Genomic DNA, 23,355 nt, shown 5'->3' with positions numbered 1-23,355 from the left:
TGTGTCATGGAGGGCCATCTCAAAGGTGGTAAGTCCACCACAAATATTTAGGGCTGATTTAAAATTATTTTTGGGAGATTTAAAAGTAATTTTAAAAATTTAAAAATTAATTTTAGTGTTTGATAAAAAAAATCAAAATCATTTTTGTCAAAATCAGTCTATTCTACAGTTGATTTTAAAAAGTAGGGAATGAATAACTTTTAGATTTTTATTTTGAAAATTAATTTTATCCTTTAATACAATTCCATAAATACCCTTAAAATTATTACCTAAACCCAAAACTATCCTTCTTCAAATTGGAAACAAAATCAATATTTTAATATTTTTTATTATAATTCATCAATATAAATTTATTAATATCAATTTGTTGGTCGAATTATTATTAAATTTGTTTCAATATATTATAAATTTTATTTTTAGTAAGAATTATTATAATAAACAATTAAAATATTATATGTCCATGTTTTTATATGTATAAGTAAATTTTATCATACATTATATACATTTTAGTCATTTTTTGCTCTCAGTAATTTAACAATAAAATTTATTAAATATTCATAACTACTTTCAAAACTTACAGTACTTTTGAATTTAACTGATTCTCTTTAAAGTTGATTATTTTTATAGTATAGTTAACAACAGTTATTTTAAAAGTTACAACATTCTCAAATTGGCCCTTAAGCATGTTAGTATGGGAAGATCCCCACTGTGCTAGATTAGTTCCATCAAAAGAACCCCACTAATAGTTTCCTCCATAGGGCTATATAGGGAGAGCACCCTGACAATCTCATGTGTGCTTGTCGGACAAGCTCAGGAGATAGTCATATAATGCCATTTGTCAAATCCACCCCAAGAATCAAGATATTAAAATTCCACAATGAAAGCATTAAAAATTCCTTATCTAAGGAGGAATTGAGATATTTAAATTTCACAATGAAATTATTAAAAAGCCCTTATTTCAAAAGGCAAACAACTAACCTCTGAGCTACCCATCATAAAAATAAAAGTTATCTTTAAGTTTCTACATATTAAAGCCCCACAACTTATTAGATTCATTAAAGCTTAAATTACTGAAAACCATAATTGATCACTTTTAATTGGGCTTAACCTTATATGATAGTTCGTAACAAATAATTATTCATATATAATCCCAACGTTGGATTAAGGATCCAACAAATTTTTTTAAGATCAAGAAAATTTTTGTTTTGATGAACAACTGCACAGTTGCTTAGTTATGAAGTTAGTATGAACTTCGATCGAGTTTTGAAAATCTCTTTTAAAACATGGCTTCATTGAACCTGTGCTTGAGTTATCTATATAAGTGGTTACGGTTCTTAGGTCAAATGTATCGTTCTATTTTCTGCTGACATCCCGTCATTAGAAAGAGTGTAGAGAGAAGTTTAAAGGATTCTCTAAGAAAATGTGTTGATTTGAAAGACAAACCACACGACAATAGAGAGCAATTAAACATTATGGATTCAGGTACACTTCCTCATATTTTTTTATTGATTCTTGGAAATACAACATGAATTTTCTTGGATTTTAGGTGATGCTTTTCCAAAAGTTAATTATTTTCTAACAAGGATATCAAAGCCTCTTTATGTTGAATCATTGAGAATCGAATTTACTTTTTGATTAATGATTAAATCTTTAGAGTTCTTGAATTTAATAATTTCGGTATTATTCAGTTTCAGAATAATTATGGTTGTTGTTATTAAGGATTAAAAAAAGAAAATTCAATTAATAAAAAGGACTTGAGATTTAGGCCGTTAGCAACCACTACCACCACCAGCATCGACGGTAAGCCAACTGTGGCCTAGTGGAAATGGCGATCATCATGCAAATTGCATAAGGAAGAAAAAAAAATTAGGGTTTTAAAGATTTGGGGGCTTTTTAGAATCTTCACCTGAATTGGTCTAACCCTGACTCGGTCAACAGTTGATTGTTGATAGTTGACTTTGACTTTGACCCCTTTTTTTAAAGGATAATTTTTAGGCAGTTTTAAATTTAAATATTGTTATGTATATATATATATAGTAGTTTTCTGATTAGGGATTTTAAAGTGCGGGAAAGTCTAAGAAAACTTTAAAATCACACGGCTTTAAAGGCTTACAGTTTTACGCCTTTAAAACCATGCGGTTTTAAAGCTTTCCCGTATTTTCCCGCACTTTAAAATTCCGAATTGGAACATTTCTCTCTCTCTCTCTCTCTCTCTCTCTCTATATATATATATATATATATATATAGAATTAATTAAAGCAACATTTCATCAAAATGACCTCTCTTGTGGAAATTTATTTGTTTTAGAATATAAAAGGATGTGTGTATTAAATTTATGTGAATATTGATCGGCTTAAAGGAACGTTCATGTTTAATAGAATTGCATGTGCACCTATAATAATAAACGCGTGATGATTATTTGGTTTTACATGTGAACAATAAATCGGTCCAAAAGAATATTTATTTTTTTGACATGTTTTTGTTATTAGTGTTTAAATACTAGACCAAGATATCACTTACAAGTTAATATTTTGTCTAAAGATGAAATATTATTGGAGTGTCTGATATCTTGAGATGGAGTTTGCCTTTATTTGAATTTATTTTTGTTTTGAGACTACTATGGGCTTGTTTTATTTGGTTGTTGTTCTCTATTCAATTATGACTCCTACTAATATTACTGCCAACATCAATTCTATTCCTATACTAAATGACGCTAACTTCAAGTCATGGCAACAAAACCTTTAATAGTTCTCATAGTCATAGATCTCACCTTGAGTTGATTCTCCCTTAACTCTTATGGATGCGAATACGCCTGATGACAAAATGAAAATAGAATAATGGAAGAAATTAAAATGCATGTGTATAATGACTATGAAGAAGGCTATTCTGGAAGCATTAAGGGGCTTAATGTCTGAAAAGGTAACTACATCTAAGGAGTTTTTTTTACAGAATTTGAACAGAGGTTTGTCAAGAATGAAAAGGCTGAACTAGGTACGCTCTTGACAAGCCTAATTTTAATGAGGTATACAGATAAAAAGCAATATCAAGTAGTATATCATGGAGATGTCTTATCTTGCTTCTAAGCTAAGAATACTTAAGCTCAAATTCTCTGAGGACTTGCTAGTGCATCTAGTTTTGATATCTTTACCAACATAGTTTAACTAGTTTAAAGTGAGCTACAATTGTCAAAAAGAGACTTGGTCACTGAATGAGCTTATATCTCACTGCGTTCAGGAAGACGATAGGATGAAGAAAGATAAGGCAGAAAGAGCTCACCTGACATCTACTCTAAGGGCAAAGACAAGGGCAAGAAAACGAAGAAAGATAAAGAAGTTACAGATACAACACTTCAAAAGAACCAATGAAAGAAGCTGGCTGATCCAGAAAGTACTAGTTGTTTCTTCTGTAAAGCTGAAGGGCATGAGAAGAAGTATTGAACCAATTATCACGCGTGGCATGATAAGAAGAATTTGCTTCTTATTTTGATTTGTTCTGAGGTTAATTTAACTTCAGTACCTAGATACACATGGTGGACAGATTCTGATGTAATGACTTACATCAGTATGTCTATACAGGGTTGCTTGAATTGCCAAAAGCCTAATAAGGGTGAAAGATACATTTATGTCGGTAATGGCAAGAAGATTGAAGTTGAAGCAATTGGAAAATTTAGGCTACTATTAAAAATTAGATTTTATTTGGGTCTTGATGAAACACTTATTGTTATGTCATTTAAATGAAATTTGATTTCCATTTTCACTTTGGATAAATTTGGCTTTTTTTTGTTTATTTAGGAATATAAAATTTAGTTTATTTCATGATTCAAAACTAGTTAGTTCTAGTTCGTTGTTAGGCTATGATAATCTTTATTTCATTGATACGATTAGTTCATTTAATGAATTTCTGCAATTCAATGCATGAGTTTTAAAGAGAAGATTAATCAATGAGAATTCAACTGTGTTATAGCATAAGAGATTAGGTCATATCTCCAAATGAAAAATAGATAAACTTGTGTTAGTGAAATTCTCGACTCCTTAGATTTTACAGATTTGGATGTTTGTGTTGACTGTATAAAGGGAAAATAAACCAATAAAAGAATATTTGAAGCCAACAATGAAATACTAACTAGGCAACCCAAGAGGGGGGTGAATTGAGATTTTAAAAATAAGCTAAACAAACTATAAACAATTTAATCTAATGTCTCAATGGAATAAAAAACAATAAATTCAATAAAGCACAATAATAAAATAGTAAGGAGAGAGAGAGCAAGCACAATGATTTTTACGTGGTTCGGCAATTTCCGCCTACGTCTACGCCTCCAAGCTCACCTGACTTGAGGATTTCATTATCCAAACCTCCCAAGACTTCAAATGCTTACAATTGACTTCCAAGGTGTCAATGAACCTTTACAATAAAGAGATTATCTCCCCAATCTCTTCACCCCAAGTGTTTCTCACACTTATACACTCACAATTTGATGAGAAATGAAAATTACAACAAACAACTCCCTTTTAGAGTGGATATACAAATGATAACGCAATGATGATTCAATAAATGATGATTTACGAAATTGAAGCTCAATATATGTTGTGTGCACTTGTTTATGCTTGGAAAGATTTTTAAAAATGAATTGGATTTGAGTTTATATAGTTTGAGCTCAAAAACTAGTCGTTATGCACTTTTTGGTGATAACCGGTTTACTACTTTCAGAATCCGGTTAGCTGCTTTTATATTACCGTTACAACATATTTTTGAATTTTGCACATCCGGCATACCGCTTACGGAATCCGGTTAGCCGCTTTCATTCTAGTAAGCTACTGCCCAAAATCCGGTCTACCGCTTGTGAAAATCTGGTTAGTCGCTTGCTACATTGATTGCTACAGTGAATAATTTTCTAAAATTATAGTTTTATCCCAAAACTTTCTATAACTATATTATGACCTAAAACGTTATAATTTTTCAAATAGGTCAAATTTCAGAATTTCTAAATAATACTTGCTATTCCCAAAACTTTATAAAATTATGATATGGCCCAAAATGTTATGAATTTTTTCAAATAAGTCCTCCAAAATTTTAAGCAATACTTGTTGATTTCAAAGTTTTCAAAACTCTTTCAATTAGACCATAAACTTGAAAAACAATCAATTTCATAAAATTATTTTTCCATTAAATATAAAACCTTTATAATGTGAAAATAATGATTTATTTAAAATGTATGAAAAATAATTTAAGCTTTTAAAAACTGAATCATTCTTAATTTTGTTTGTTATCATCAAAATCAATATTATGGATACATAAATGTTAACAATCTCCCCCTTTTTGATGATGACAAACTTTTCATGTATTTAAAGAATGATTGCAGAAATTGCTCCCCCTGAATGTAATCTCCCCCTACAATTTGAGTTTAAAAGATTAATTATTTTTAATCTTATTTGTTATCATCAAAATCAACATTATGAAAACATATATATTAACATTCTCCCCATTTTTTATGATAACAAACTTTTTATGTATTTAAAGAATGATTCCATAAATTGCTCCCCCTAAATGTAAGCTTCTCTTACAATTTAGCTAAATTAACAAATTTAAATACATGTATTCTTCTCCCCCTTCATCAACAAAAAAAAAAAAAAAATTAGTGAAAAAGAAAAAGAGTAGCAAATTTGTTACTCATGTTGTCCGAATAGAAATTTCGATAGAATCTCTCCCTAACAACAAGCATCACCTCAAATACAAGTATATTGCTCCTAAATTGTTATAAATCATGATACAAGCCAACTCCATACACAAATCATCACACCAAAATATCATGAATCATTATTCCATAAATTACCAAGTCAACAACTTATAACATAAAATTATCATATAAAACACCCATGTAATCAAATCATTATCATATCTCAAAATCATCACCATAATCACATATCAATCATTAAAACAATACTCAAAAGTGCATATTATTCTCCTTTTTTTGACAACATCGAAATGGTATATTATTTTGTCTCTCCCTTTGGACAACCAAAAAGTTCAAAATGCATATTATCCAAAATAGAACAAGTAATAAGCTAAGAAAAGGAAGGCAAGAGTCATAAGAGCATAATGTCAACAATCCAAGTTCCACAAGTAATAATCACATTTTTTTAAAAAAAAAGTAAACTCATTTAAGATCTAATGTGACATTTCAATATAACTTAAAAAATCTCATATGCTTAAAATTCTCGAAGTATATGTATTTCTCCCCCTTTCGATATCGTTTAAAGCAAGTAATGCATATTCGACAATACATCAATAAAGTACAAAAAATGTATCCATTCACCAATCATAGATTCCATAAGATCAAACTTCATCAAATACATATAATCATCAAAGCATATTCTTTATCTCAAATCTTAAGCAAAGCATAAGTATATAATGACAATATATAGATCATCAAAATCAACATAGCTATTAAGATAAGCCATCATCATGAGCTAAAAGAATAAGTGATCAAATTCATAAGTGCAATAAGTCATGTGTGCGAATTTTATAAATGAATGATGATATAACACAATTAATGACATATAAATTCACACATACATAAGAGATGTACAATGATGATAGACAATTAAGAAGATGAAATCAAAGACCATACAATCATCAAAATTAAACAAAGGCATCATGATAAATCACTCAATGTTATGCACAATGATAATTCCATCATATAAACATACAAGCATACTTTTGCAAATTCAAGCTATTATCCATTTATCATGGTCCACTCAACATAATAAATAGGCAAGATAAGCTTATCCACATCATGTTAATGAACTTAATGTTATGATAAGATATGAAATACTTACTAAGATTAAAAGACTATCACTTATAATCAATAAGGCAATAGTTGTTACCAAAACAATTAAATTATCTTGTCTCATCATTTTCGCTTAGACAATGATCAAGTGATTATCCTCATAAGCTTTCATCAAGGAACTCTCCGTCATTTCTTGATTGTGATACCTACAAAGAAAACATTCACGTTGTGCCCTTTGGTACCCAAATATTCTTGGGTCCTTGAGCATTAGAATTGGTTTCTTTTGGAACCCAAATACATTTGACTCCATAATATACATTTCTCTTAACTGGACATCTAAAACTTATATGATAATTTCCATTACAATAATGACAAACAATCTTATGATCACTTGTGGAGGTAACCTTAACAAAATAATTCTTATAATATTTTTGTTTCAAGTTAGGCTTATACCCAAGTCCTCCTTTATCAAGCACACATTTTTGAGTGCTTAGTAATTTTTCTAAGTTCTTTTGACCACTTGTGAATTTTAACACAATTTCATTGAGCTCATTACTTTTTTTCTTAAGCACTTCATTTTCTTTCATCAATTCATCAACATGTGATCTTTCATGTTCATACAAAATGCTTTGTTTACCTTTTAATGAAACAATTTTATCATGCAACATTTTATTATCTAAATCTAGTCCTTTAATCTTTTCATTTAATGAATCATTACATTTTTGTAAAGTATCCTTTTCATTTTTCAAGTCATCTACATGTGATTCTAGATGTTTGTGTGAAGTGCTAGATTTCTTATTTGATAATGCAACTCTATCATGCAATATTTAATTCTCTAATTCTAAGCATGTAATCTTTGCACTTAAAGATTCATTTTCATTTGTGAGCTCTACCATTTTCTTTTCAAGACATAAATTTGTTTTACCAATTTTCATCAACTCATCATGCAATTCTTTAAAAACATCGTGCAATTCATCATAAGTAGGAAGATCATTTACCTCATCAAGTTTGTCATCTCCTATTGCCATAAGTGTTAGGTTTGACAATTCTTACAAATCTTCTTCATCACTCGATTCTTCATCGCTATTGTCCCAAGTAGCCACTATGGCTTTCTTCTTGAGTTTGTTGAGAAGTGGACACTCCGATCTTATATGGCCATGCTTTTTGCATTCAAAACAAACAATTGCATCCTTCTTCCCTTTCTCCACCTTAAGGTTTTCTCTCATGAGATGTTTAAAGTTTCTTCTCTTGATTTGCTTCTTGAAGATCCTTCTAAACTTTCTAGCAATCATTTCAATGCCTTCATCTTCAAAGTCACTTCCATCATCATCACTTTCAACTATAGAAGATTTAAAAGCAAAGCTCTTCTTCTTTTTATCTTCATCAATTCTTTTATTAGCTATATTTTCTTCATATGAAATAAGTGAACCAATAAGATCATCAAGAGATAAAGTATTAAGATTTTTTGCTTCTTCTATGGCTGTTCTCTTTGGTCTCCACTCTTTTGACAATGATCTAATAATTTTCTTCACTTTTTTACAATTACTAAATGTCTTTTAAAGTGCTTCAAGAGAATTTACAATATCGGTGAATCTAGTGTACATATCATGAACACACTCATATGATTGCATTTGAACATCTCATATTGCCTAGTGAATCTACTAATTTTACACTCCTTGACTTGATTTGTTCCCTCATATACAACTTCAAGTTTCTTCCAAATTTCATAAGCACTTTCACAACTAGAAACTCTATGAAATTCTTTCTTATCTAAAGAATTCATTGCTTTGGAGTTTAAAGACATTTTTTTCTGTTCTAATCCACTCCATTGACTAGAAGGTTTTGAAATTTCTTCCCCTTCTTCACTTTTAGTAGTAGGCATGAAAGGACCATCATTAATGATTTCCCAAATTTCATAGTCTAAGCCTTATAAAAATACTCTCATCCTAGTTTTCCAATAAGGATAGTCATTACCATAAAAAAATGGAGGTCTAGTGGTGGATTGGCCTTCTATGAAGGTTGAACTAATTTGGGTTGCTATTGATCTTTAACTCTAAATGGTTAAGTCTACACAAGAGCACATCGCTCTGATACCAAATGAAATACTAACTAGGCAACCCAAGAGGGGGGTGAATTGAGATTTTAAAAATTAAGATAAACAAACCATAAACAATTTAATCTAATACCTTAATGGATTCAAAAATAATAAATTCAATAAAGCACAATAATAAAATAGTAAGGAGAGAGAGCGCAAACACAATGATTTTTATGTGGTTCGGCAATCCCCGCCTACGTCCACGCCTCCAAGCTCACCCAGCTTGAGGATTTCACTATCCAAGCCTCCCAAGGCTTCAAATGCTTACAATTGACTTCGAAGGTGTCGATGAACCTTTACAACAAAGAGATTATCTCCCCAATCTCTTCACCCCAAGTGTTTCTCACACTTGTACACTTACAATTTGATGAGAAATAAAAATTACAACAAACAACTCTCTTTTAGAGTGGATATACAAATGATAGCACAATGATGATTCAATAAATGATGATTTACGAAATTGAAGCTCAATATATGTTGTGTGCACTTGTTTATGCTTGTAAAGATTTTTAAAAATGAATTGGATTTGAGTTTATATAGTTTGAGCTCAAAAACTAGCCGTTATGCACTTTTTGGTGATAACCAGCTTACTGCTTTCAAAATCCGGTTAGCCGCTTTTATGTTACCGTTACAACATATTTTTGAATTTTGCACATCCGACATACCGCTTACGGAATCCGTTTAGCCGCTTTCATTCGAGTAAGCTATTGCCCAAAATTCGGTTTACCACTTGTCAAAATCCGGTTTACCGCTTGCTATAGTGACTGCTATAGTGAATAATTTTCTAAAATTATAGTTTTACCCCAAAGCTTTTTATAACTGTATTATGGCCCAAAACGTTATAAATTTTATAAATATGTCCAATTTCAGAATTTCTAAATAATGCTTGCTATTCCCAAAACTGTGTGAAATTATGATATGGCCCAAAATGTTATGAAACTTTTCAAATAAGTCCTCTAGAATTTCAAGCAATACTTGTTGATTTCAAAGTTTTCAATACTCTTTCAATTAGACCATAAACTTGAAAAACAATCAATTTCATAAAATCATTTTTCCATTAAATATAAAACCTTTATAATGTGAAAATAGTAATTTATTTAAAATGTATGAAAAATAATTTAAGCTTTTAAAAACTTAATCATTCTTAATTTTTTTTGTTATCATCAAAATCAACATTATGGATACATAAATATTAATAAACAGGACTTTAGAGATCTTAGAACTCGTACATACAAATATTGTGGCCATTTCTTACGATTGGAATGGTCAATAATATTTTATAACGTTTATAGACGATTTTTCTTAATATGACTACATATGTCTACTTTATAAAAAGTCATAGTCATTGGATGTGTCGAAAAGTTTTAAGACTAAAGTTGAAAACCAACTTCACAAATGAACTAAAAGCGTCCTATCTAACTGTGGTGGTGAGTATTATGATAGATATAATGGTTTAGGTGAACATTCTGAATAGTTTACTATATTCCTAAAGGAATGTGATATCATCCTATAGTACAATATATCGGGTTTGCCGCTATGAATGATGTTGATAAAAGGCGAAGCAGAACATTTAAAGATATGGTGAAGAGTATGATTTACAATGTACTTTACTGGAATCACTCTCAAAAGAAGCACTTAAGGCTGCATTATATATCTTTAACAAGATTCCAGCTAAAGCTACTGCCCAAAACCCTTACGAACTTTAGATAGGTTAGAAGTCTTGTCTAGAGTGCTTGAAAAGAAACTGGACTCAAGGATGATGAATTACTATTTTATTGGATACTCTGAAAGATCTAGGGGGCACAAGTTTTGTGATCTTGAAATTAAATAGATTTTTGAGTTAGGAATTGCCCATTTTTTTGAGGATGTCGAGTTTGCGAGGGGAAATATAGTTAGAGACTTGTTGTCTTTAAAGATGAATATGTTGATATTCGCATAGATGTTATTAGCATTGATTAAGGTTTCATTCCTAATTTTGTTCAAGACACAACAAATAAAAACAATGTTAGAGAACCCTCATACAAGAAGTTATTATAGAAGAACAAACTTTATCATTTGAAGAACTTATACCATTAAGGAGATCCACTAGAGAAATTTGAAGTGCAGTGCCAGAAGACTATATTATATTTCTCCAAGAATAAGATGTGGACATTAGAGTGGTGTAAGATGATCCAATCAATTTCCATTAGGATATAGAAAGTTCTAACTCTCAGAAGTAAATTGATGCTATGAATGAAGAGATAAAGTCCATAAAGCATAAAGATGTATATGATATTGCCATATTACTAGAAAGTATGAAACCTATTTAAGATCATAAAGGATCCAAAAGGCTATTTGAAAATGTACAAGGCACATTTTGTCACAAATGGCTTTACATAGAAAGAAAGCATAAAGAAACTTTCTCTTCAGTTTTTCCATAGGCTTTTTCAAGATTATAATGACAATAATGGTGTATTTCAATCTTGAGTTATATTAGATAGATGCGAAGACGACGTTTCTCAATGGTGATATTGATGAGCTGATTTATATGGTTCAGCCAAAGAACTTTATGTTAAGAGACCCAAAGAATATTGTTTTCAAACATAAAAAAATCCATTTATGAGCTCAGGCAAGCATCTCAATAATGGTATTTCAAGTTTTATCAAGTGATCATCTTATACGATTTTGAGCTAAATTTAGTTGACGATTGGATATACCATAATTTCAGTGGTAACAAGTATATTTTTCTAGTTTTATACATTGAAGACATTTTGCTTGCTAACAATGGTGGACTTATTACACGAAACAAGGAAATTATCATAAGAATTTTGAGATGAAAATCTTGGCGATGCCTCTTTTGTATTAGGTATGCAGATATATTGAGATCGCTCTAGGAGTATTCTAGGATTATCATAAAATAACTATATCGAAATGATTCTTCAAAGATATGACATGCAAAATTACAAACTAGGTGATGCCCCTATGGTTAAGAGAGATAAGTTTAGTCTCAGTTAGTGCCTTAAAAATGATTAAAAGGAAAAGAAATGTAGAAGATTCCTTATGTGTCAGCAGTAAGAAGATTGATGTATGCTTAAGTTTGTATGCAACCAAATATTTTGTATATTATTGGGATGTTGGGTAAATATTTAAGTAATCCACGAGTGGACCATTAGAAAGCAGCCAAATGGTTCTTGTGGTACTTATAGAGAATAAAAGACTATATGCTCATATATCAGACGTCAGATCAGTTTGAGATCGTTGGGTATACTTACTCCAATTTCACTTAATCCAAGATAATATGAAATTTGTGTTAGGCTACATATATCTACTAGCTAAGGGTGCTATCTTCTAGAAGAGTGTTAAATAGTCTTTTATAACCTCTTTTACAATGGCAACAAAATTCATAGCATGTTATGAGGCATCCAACCATAGAATATGATTGTTAAATTTTGCCACGGGGCTATTTATAATAGATGGTATTGACAGACACTCAAGTTATTTGTGATTTTGAGTCAGCAGTACTTTATGCCAATAGCAATAGGAGCTCGATAAAGTCAAAATATATAGATATACAATTCTTAGCTACTAAAGAAAGAGTTCAAAGTGGACAGTTGTCTATAGTGCACGTCGACACAAACTCCATAATTGCAGATCTGCTTACTAAGGGATTGCTAAGCAAAATGTTTCATGAGCACATGGCTTTTATGAGTGTTGTATAATTGAAGGATATTCAGTTTTAATGAGAGTTTGTGATTTTAGATGTTATTTTGCTATAGCCATTTTTTAGTTATTTTAGTTATGGACATTTGAGGTTATTTTCTGTAAAAATAAAGTTTTGGTTTATTCACACTTTGATTTTGGTATGGTTTGATCTCATTAATATTTAAGTTAGACTAGTTGCACATAGGCATGTTAAGATCACATTGCATGAAGTTTCCATACTACATATCCACATCATGATTGACGTTATTAAGTTGTATTGGTATAATGACCATTGATAAGTCAAGTTACAATAGTTGTAACAAAGACCGCTTTGATCTTATGTTGGTATGATTAATGGACTTTATTGATTATAGATACATTTGGGTAATGATAGTAAGGTTGAGCGCATATGGTCATTTTTACAAAGCATGGTTATAAGGAGACACATATAGCCTAAGTGGGCGATTATTGTATCTTCAATCCAACATTGTTAGATCTTTAATCTAACGTTGGGTTTGTATATGAATAATTATGTATTGTGAATTATCATATAAGGTGTGAGTCTTTAATGTATAGAGACTTAAGGGTAATTTCTATTTTTATGATGGGTTGAAATAGGAATGCCTAATGATAATAGAAAAATTATCTATACAAGTGGTTATACTCTCTAGATCACACGTATCATTCTATTCTTTACTGACATTCCATTATCAGAGAGAGTGCATAGAGAAGTTTAAAGTATTCTCTAGGAGAACATGTTGATCTAGAAGACAAACCACGTGATCTAGAGAGCAATAAAGCGCTATGGATTCAAGCACGCTTCTGCATATTTTATTATTGATTCTTGGTGATACAACATAAATGTTCTTAGGTTCTAGGTGATGGTTTTCACCAAATGTTAATTATTTTCTAACAAATTTAACTTTAACTATTACCATTAAAAAACATTAAGGCTTTATTAATAACTAAACAACTATTGAAATGCACTAACTGAACAACTACTGCAATGCATCAATATAACAATGAAATATTCCTTTGAGGTGCTTGCAATCTTGAACTAAGGCTCTTGTAAAAATTGGGCTATTATTAAAAAAAAGTACTTTATCTTGAGCAATTTGATATTAGGTTAATTGTTTAAGTTCCTTTATTATTTATTGATTAGATCATGCTTGGTGCCTGGGGAATAATTTTTAATTTGTGTGTTTTGGGAAGAAGTGAAATTGAGGATTAAGGATGAACGAATGAATTGATTATGATATCCCAACGATTGAGAGAATCTAAGGTGTTACATTGCAAGTGAGGCACACTTGATTGAGTGATCATAACACTCATTGTTGTAAAGGTTATTGGTACCTTTCAAGTCAATACTTATGAGGTCTTGTTGAAACTTGAGAGTCAATTGTTGTGTAAAGTTCGATTGACTTGAAGGCATAGGCCAATGTTGTCGAATCACATAAAAGTAATTGTGTTAATTTTCTCCATACCCTTTACTTTTGTTTTGATCATATATTGGCATATTAATAGTTTAAGGGTCGGGCTATTTACTTTGGGCACTCAAATTTTAATAAACACTTATATTGCTAAAATAATCGTTGAGTTTACTATAAGGGACACTAATATAATTTAATAAAATAGGATTATTCTTAACACTTATACAAACATTAATAATCTCAAATATTTTCTCTTTGTCCATTCATCATCTAATCTTATCCATTATAAAAGAAAATGTAAACATCCTTTTAGCCCCCAACTAGAATGATAATCTTTAACTTACGCCTAAAAATATAAAAAATTTCAATTTACCTCTGTTTTGTGTTTACAAGATGAGTGGAAATGTGGAGCACATTGATGGATTTTTTTTATTGTCTTCTTAATGATAAACATGAATAAATTACTGCTTTTCCATTTTTAAAGAATAAATTAAAGATTGTCATTTTAAAGAGGGGTAAATAGAAGTTTACCTTAAAAGAAAAATACTTTGATTTTTACCTAACTTGATTTGAGAATCATCAAGCTGCACACTTTTTACTCTTTTACTGGGTTAATACCACTAAAGCACTTCTTTGAAATTAGTTATAGAATATTCCTAGAATTTCATTTAAAGGAACATGTATGTATATAGCTAGTGCCTTGATGCTATCGGGTTCTACAAAAAGAATGCTTTGTAGTAAAACTAATGCAACGGAAGGATAAATAGATGTAGCAGAAGGATAAAAGATGTAGGGTGATTGATAGATAATGATATTTTTAGTATTTTCTTGATTCTTGAGAATATTGGAATAAAGAAATAAACTAAATACACGTTGATTCTAAGAATATCCATAAATCTAGGTGTTAAAGCTCGTTGATTCCGTAAAATATTGAGAAATAACAAGAATAGAACTCAAACCAAGTGTTTATTCCAAGGAATAATCAATCTTGGAATAATCAATAAGAAATAATCAAGGATTGCTTGTAAAGCTACAAAAGACACTTATCTATACTAACTATGATTTGTCCTAATATGACTAGAAATCTTATTGTAATAAGACTTATACCTAAATTAGGAATCAACTCAAATAAGCAATGCCTAAATAGTAAAACTCTAAGTAGATAACTAAATTAAACTAGAATACAATTAATTAAAATATTCCTAAATATTATAAATTTTAATCAAATTGAGGGTTCTTTAATATCTTGCTCTGCATCATTCCCACTAGGATGGAGAAAGTTCATCCTTGAATTTTACTGGTTGTAACCCTCATGATAATCTTCATTTACCTTATCATTAATCTTTAAAATACGACTTCGGTGCTGATCAATGACCTTGAACTTTCCAAGCTTGGTGACGATATCCATCCAATTTGTCTAACAACATGAGATAAAATATTTAATCAATAATTTTTCCACACACAGAAATTGATTTGGATAAAAGATGATGGTGATGTAGAGCAATAAATTAAAGAAAATCCTAATTAGATTGAAATTTATAATAATTAAGAATATTTTAATAAATTTGTATTCTAATTTATTTTGGTTTCCTATTTAGAGTTTCATTATTTAGGTATAGCTTATTTAAGTTGTGTTCCTAATTTACGTTTGAGTCTTATTAAAATATGCTTTTTAGCTAAATTAGGATAAATCGTAGTTGGTATATATAAGTGTCTTTTGTAACTTTCACAAGTAAGCCTTGATTATTTGTTGATGATTATTTTTTAGAATAAGCTTTTACTTTTAGTTATATTTTTATTATTTCTTAACATTACGCAAAATCAATAAGTTTTAACACCTAAATTCGCAGGTATTCTTAGAATCAATATGAATTTAGTTTATTTCTTTATTCTAGTATTCTTCGCAATGAATGAGTATTGAAAATATCACTATCTATTGGCCACTCTATATCTTTTATCCTTTTGCTACATTGGTTTATCCTTCCACTGCATCAATTTCGTTGCAGAGCGTTCTTTTGTAGAACTACACTGTACCAGGCCAAACTCAAATCTCAACTAAAATAGTTTCAAGATAAATCTTGAATATTGATAGTGTTTTCGGAAACATTAATTAATGAAAGTATAACTTTAAAAACAATGAATATTTTAGGGTGTAATTAAATAGAAAATAATTATTTAATGGAATAATCTTGATGAAGGATAATTCTGGTATTTGAAAGAGTGTATAGAGTAAAAATTATTTTTTATAGTTTATTAAATGAGTGAGTAGAGTAAAAGAGTGTTCATGATAGGTTTTTAAGTGCAAATAGCCTTATTCATAGTTTAATTTGATTTAAATTTGGTCATTATTGTGTTGGATTGGATTGTTGAATTTTTAATTTTTAAAAGTTAACTAAAAGTTTTTAGCATCACATAATTTCTTAGTATGTAAAATATTTATTTTGATATAAAATTCAAGATGTACATTATTGAATGGATGAATGGAACTCTGGGAACCTGGTATCCTTTTAAAACCCCTCGTCTAACTAATCTTCCAAAAAAAAAATTAAATTATTAACGCTCACTTATATATTCCAAAAACAGCCCTGCACAAATATTTGTTCTTGACAAACCTCGTGATTGTTTTGGTTCATTTGCAATTGAAATTTTTTTTTGAAAGAAAAATAATAATATCTAAGAATCGTATATAAATTGTTAATCCAAAAATTTTCAGACCACACTGGAGTGGCAAACGGATGGACCGGGCTGGCCTTTGCAAGCCTTATCCAGCCGTCCAATGTGAAGGGCTGTGCCGGGCATGGCCGACAGGCCCTTTTTCTGTTATAATTAAAAATTTTAAAATTAAAATTGAATCGATATAAATTTTATTGAAATTAAATTTTAAAGTTTCTAAAAGACAATTCATAAAAATATCAATATTTAAAGCACAACATATTTTTTTTCATATGGTACAATAATAATAATAATAATAATAATAATAATAATTTACAACATTCTCATTTTAATAAAGTGAGGATACCCTTACTAGATAAAGACTATATATTTATATATATTACCCTTATCTACATGTTGACATATTATTAGTATAGTACCGAGTCATAAAAAAAGGCAATGCTCTTAAAACTTCTACCAAAGAAAAGAGGAAAAGCAAATCTTCAAAACAGAAGTTTTGATTTAATCACAGTAACTATTGTTTAGGATTAAGATAATTCTTCTCTCCTAGAATATGTAATTTATGGCAGGGCTTAATATTGTACTTAGGAAGCTTCTTTGGATAATTTATTTTTTCTTAAGGGTACAACTAATAATATTATATAATTTTTTTTATTGTCCCAACCTACGATAATGGGCAAAATTAATAATTTTAATAAATTAATAAGATAATACTTTTTCTAAAATTTCTTATATAATTTTATGGTCCCATCCGTTTTATAAATTAATAATTACAAATATAATTAAAAATTACAAATATAATTGTTTGCATATTTTATATTGGTACTTTTTTTTTCGATATTTAGATATAATTGAATCTCATGGGTGGAACCCAGGACTTAATATTACCCTGGGCTAAATTTTAGAATTTATATTTTGAAGCGAATATACAAATTTATAAGTAGAAAGAAGTGCATTAAATAAGGAGGAACACCAAGAACCTTGTCCCTCTAAATATATACTATAGACAAAAATAATTATAAAAAAATAGTAGAAAATAAAAGGCAACTCAAATATGAAAACACTATTTTTCAATTATAGAATCTGACATTACAACCTATGATAACATGTAATTATATAAGGATTAAAAAATCAATTAAGAATTTCAAATTAAAATAGATCAATACATGTAATTACAATCAATTAAAAATTGCAAGTAAAACTTTTATGTTTGAAGTGAAGTACTAAATTACCAGACTTAATAAATTAAACAATTAAAATTTATTCATCCTTTCAAATTTTAAAAGTATTATTAGTCAAAAGTTTCAATAATAAACTAAACTCAATTCAGCAAAAAAGTATTTGAGTGCAGTTGTTTATTTGTTAGGCGCTCTGGCTCTCTTTAGAGAACTAGATGTTGATTATTCTTCTATCAAAAGCTCCTTAAAATACTCAAATTTTATTTTCTAACTTGTCCTTTTTTTTTTGAAACTAATAAATAAAATCTGAAAATTCACATAAAATTTTTTATGAAAATATTGATAATTGTTACTATATGTTGTTTCTGTAAGTACATATTTTTTTTCAATTAGAAGTTTTTTAAAATAAATTAAAGCAGTAACAAAGTTTTAGATCCCTAATGTTTTCAATCTATTCAATAAATATATAATTTAATCATGTTATAAAATAAGTCACTAATTTCAATTAATAATAATATAATTAAATTAGGGACATATTTGTAAATAAAATAAAATTTTATTGTTATATAAAATTGATGAAAACATAAGGGTAATTGAGTTAGGAACATATTTGAATATAAAATAAAAACTTTATTGTTGTACTAAATTGATGAAAACATAAGGGTAATTGAGTTAGGGACATATATGAAAATAAAATAAAAACTCTATTCTTTTACTAAATTTATGAAAAAGTAAGGGGTATAAACTTTATTTTGAACTAGACCAGGCTATAGCCCGGTCTAGCCCACGTGTAGGTCCGCCATTGATGAAAATAAAGAAAAGGATTAGGCTCATTGAAAGAAAGCTTAAAATGTAATGGAGCCTACAAAGTATTCGTTAATGAAAGCTTAACTATACGATAGTTGTCCTTGTATTTGTCTTTGTAATTTTACTTAAATATATCCTAAATAACATATCATAGTTATCCAAAATAACATATCATAGTTATCCAAAATATAGCCAAAATAACCATTAATAATCTAAAATAACAATATATCTTGAAAAACATATGCCTTTTTTAAAATAACATATTACAATTATCGAAAATATTACCAAAATAACCATCAATAGTCCAAAATAACAAGTTTTAAAAAAGTAGAGTTTGTTCCCATTAAGCTTATTACAAAGAACTTGTGATATCTAAAGCTTGAGATAGATTTTGGGATTAATTCAATCTCGGACTTGTTCGTCTTCTTCTTGTTCTAGCATCTTCATAGTTAGATCGAACCTTCCTTGTTCCGGCATTAGAACTCTCACTGGACCACTTGATATTTGAACACATGTAATGTTAGTTTAAGAACTTTAAAAACAATAAAAAAATATACAAACATGCAAGTAAGATAGCACTTGTTTTTTCCTTTTTTGTTGTTTGGGATGGGCTAGTTGCTGGCTAGCCTAAAGCAGTTGACTTTGCTACCAATACCTGTAACACATGTTAATTTACAAATGAATGTCATGTTACACAAGTAGTTGATGCCCACAAAACATAATACATTTTATTGAATGAAAGTATAAACATAGTAAATAATAATAGCTACATCTAATTAATAATAATGACTGGTAGGATACCTAAGAATTATTTTTTCTAGCTCTAACTACTTTTTGAATAGACGGCTTCAATGGTAGATTTGACATTTTGATTAGAGCCGCCATAAAATAAGCAAATGATAAAGAATTTCCTTTTCTCTTTTGGGGCTCATTTTCTGCTCTTTTTTTTTTTTGGATTTCTTAGGCCTTCTATTCTTCTTTTCCATAATTGGAGGATCAATCAATGGTTTTTCAATAGGCTCCCATGAACACTGATTTGAAAAGGATAAATATCACTGAGTATGTGTTAAGGTAAGTCTGTTTAATGAAGCATGCTGGAACATACTTCTCAAGTTCATGTCTTGCATATCCCATGGCAGCTATAGTATGTGGATGATGAGGGCTAGGAATTTTCCAATAACCACAATCATATGTTTTACTCTTTAAGTGGATAATATGCTCTGTCCATGACTTGAAAATTTAGATCACAAGAAGCTTGCTCAATCATTTTTTAATCAATATTATTTTTTTGTCTAGTTCTTTCAACACTTTAAGTATCAGTTGTGCTTTCTAAATGGCTGCCTTATTTCCTCTCTTTGTAAACTGTTTCATAAGTTTACATCTAATTTCTTCAAGCATTGTCAAGCAAGCTCTGTCTCGATAAGGTAATATCTAGTTATTGAAGCACTCCGATGCATTGTTGTCAATATGGTCTACCATGTAATTTCTGTTATACTTATGGATCGACCAATTAATGACAATATATTTCTATTTCCAACCACTCAAATGTATCTTTTTCTTTCATTTTTGATATCTATCATTCCTTTATTAAATTCATGCTTGTACTGCTCTTAATAGCCCACCAAGGCTATAGTACACCCGTCTCGGGGCCCCTGGGGCGTTTGGCCCCTTGACCTGCGGGCACTATTTTTGGGCGGGCCTCTACACGCACCTCCCCTCAGGTGCCCCGAGGCCTTTCGCAAAGCTTTTGTGCATTAGTTTATGACTTTGAAAAATTAGCATAAACATGCCTATAATATGCTATATGGTAGGTAGTAGCCCATGTGTTTGAAATTGAATTAATCAGCCTCTTTTGTCTATCATTGATGAAAGTCAACTTCTTTCCATCATCCAAATAATTATTTAGGTGCTCTATAAAGTAGGTTCATGTCTTTTTATTCTCAATCTCACAAGCACATATTGCCTAAAGGACAATTTCGTTATTAGCATCCGTGCCAACGGTAGCTGATAGCACTCCACTATATTTACCTTTCAAGTGACATCTATCTACTCTAATAAAGAGTCTACAACTATTAAGAAAAGCTTTTTTTGTGCAGGAAATGTAACAAAAAATCTTTGGAATAATACCTTGATAGATATAAAAATAACATCACAAAATACCTTGCATATTGCTCTTGCATCAACTTTGTGAACAACTACAACATACTAAAATAATTTCTGATATATTTTCAAATGATTCCTAAATACCTCAAGCTTGCCTTTGCTCTAGACCTATACGATGTCATCTTTTCAATCTTTAAACCAAAAGTCTTTTGCATATAATTCTTCAAAATATCAATCTTCATAATAGCAACTTGACTCTTCATTTTAGTAGAAACCCCAGCATACGTAAATTTCACTATCTTGTTAATAAGTTTATACTCATGTTTTTATTGTACTCTCACAATATAAAACCAGTTATATTATTCATTTTTACACTAGCTATAAATCATAGACAACTCAACTCTTTACAAGTACCCATAAATCTTCCTAGTTCACTATATAGTTTTAATAGCAAACTTTTTCCTAACGATCACCTCATGCAATATCTCTTCAAAATTAACAATATCTTTAAAACTACCTTAACTTTAGCCTTTGTTTCCTATCAGCACCTAATTTTTAATTATGTTGCTTTAAATAATTAGTTAATTAGACAGTACGAAGGTCAATGTTCTCGTCAGAAGAGTCAACTACCCTTTTCACCTCTTTATCAGCATTAAATAGATTATCATTTAAATCATAATCCAAGTGCATTTTAACTAATCCCAACTGAACTCACTATTCTTATTAACAGTAGTAGGTTCAGCAGCAACATCAACTTCAGCTTGCATGAATCAACATCATCATCATTGCCAAACCTTTTGTTTGAATAGTTTGGTATCAATGCATCTTGATCAGATTCATCAACCATAGCATCATGTCCTCCAATAGCAACACGTATCTCAATAGAGTCATTCAACTAAGTTATGAGCTCATTGAGTAATACAACTTCTAGGTTAGCCAATAACGCCTACAGTAAAGGAGAATCTTTAAACTGAGGAATAAGTATGATTAGAACTTCAACTTGAAATGTTTTGACACCCAATGACTGATGTATTGCAAGCAAACACTCCATCCCAATTTCTAAATCTAGCACAACCTTAATCTTGTTCTCAAGTTTCATAATATTTACTAGAATGTTTTAGCTTTAGTCTAATCCATATGGACTTATAATCTTTAATGTAGCATCACTTATTTTCGGAACAATACAGTCAGGTTTAGCCAAACCTAAATTGTGCTTCTTGTTTGGAAAGGGCATCACTATCTCCATTTGTATCATTCTGAATGTCCAAAACAAAAAGGCGAATTCAGCAACAGTAACACAAATTAAAAATCAACCAAAAAATCTTTGATATATTTGTTTCTAAATGACAATAATCTTTGATGCATCTACATCTCAACAGTCTTAAAATAACCTATGAGTTCCAATTTATCATTACCCCTAAAAATTTGTTACAAATTAACTTAATCTATATTCTAAGGTTTCTAAGAAATAATGAACAATAATCACCATATAAATCTTAAATAATATTGTTTCACATGGAAACTAAATGAATTAGTAAATAACTTTAACGAAACTTACTTTATAGTAGCCTGAATCCCCCAAAAACTGAAACAATGAGGCTTGTAAACAACTCATAGATTTCCTAAAAATCTCTGAATGATCGAATGAACAAAAGCTTCAATACTTAATCTTATTTTGTTGATGAAAATTAATGGAAATTAGATAAAAAAGTGCAAGATTGTTAATCTTCTTTATGTATGATGGTGGATCACAAAGGTAAGAATAAAAAAATGCCCTACTTCTAGACCATATATACATTTTTTTTAATTTCAATCATATTTGAACAATTTCTTTTTTTACTATTTAGGTAAAATGACAATTTTAGCCTTATAACGTCAGCAAGGTTTTAATGAAGTTAAGACATAAAATATTGTTAATTTCAGGTGGAATTTTGCAAAGGAAAAAAATGTTTCTGTATTTTTGAAAAAATCTAAATGATCAGGCGGTCGGTAGATAGTTGCTCAAAGAACTATTTCCAAAGACTTAAACAAATACATCCAACTTGTATATTTTTACTTCTTGTTGGCTTTGTTAGACTCAAAACATAAAATATTTACAACTCAACCAGCCTTTACCACTTAAACTACTATCTAAGTGCATCCATCTCAAAACATATTAGTGAATAATCATATAAATCAATGCCACCTCTAAGTAAAGTACGAGTTTCTAGAGCATATGAGTATAGGAAAAACTTCAAAAAATATAATACTTTTATTTTTCTAATCAATGATTAAAGAATATTCGTAAAAAGAGACAAATGTTACACCTAAAGTCAAAAATAAAAAAGTTTAATTTGTAAAAATAGTTCCCAAGATGACCTAAGATTTTATGTTATGGAATATTTATGAATATTAGTTGCTAGACTGATTTTATCAATTTTTCAAAAGTTACAACCAGTGATCTTTATATAAGAGATGGAGTTATCACTAAGCACTGTACTAGATGCCATCTAGCCATATAATTTCTTAGCCTCAAAATATACAAATACACAACATAGATTTTCTTCATGTGGTCAGTACTGTATGTGCATATAGAATTTCATCTTCAGTAAACTATGAGTT

This window comes from Citrus sinensis, chromosome 9 (genome assembly GCF_022201045.2).
Source record: "Citrus sinensis cultivar Valencia sweet orange chromosome 9, DVS_A1.0, whole genome shotgun sequence".
Classification (NCBI taxonomy): Eukaryota; Viridiplantae; Streptophyta; class Magnoliopsida; order Sapindales; family Rutaceae; genus Citrus; species Citrus sinensis.
The sequence above is the reverse complement of the archived record's forward strand: the minus strand, read 5'-3'. Positions refer to the sequence as shown.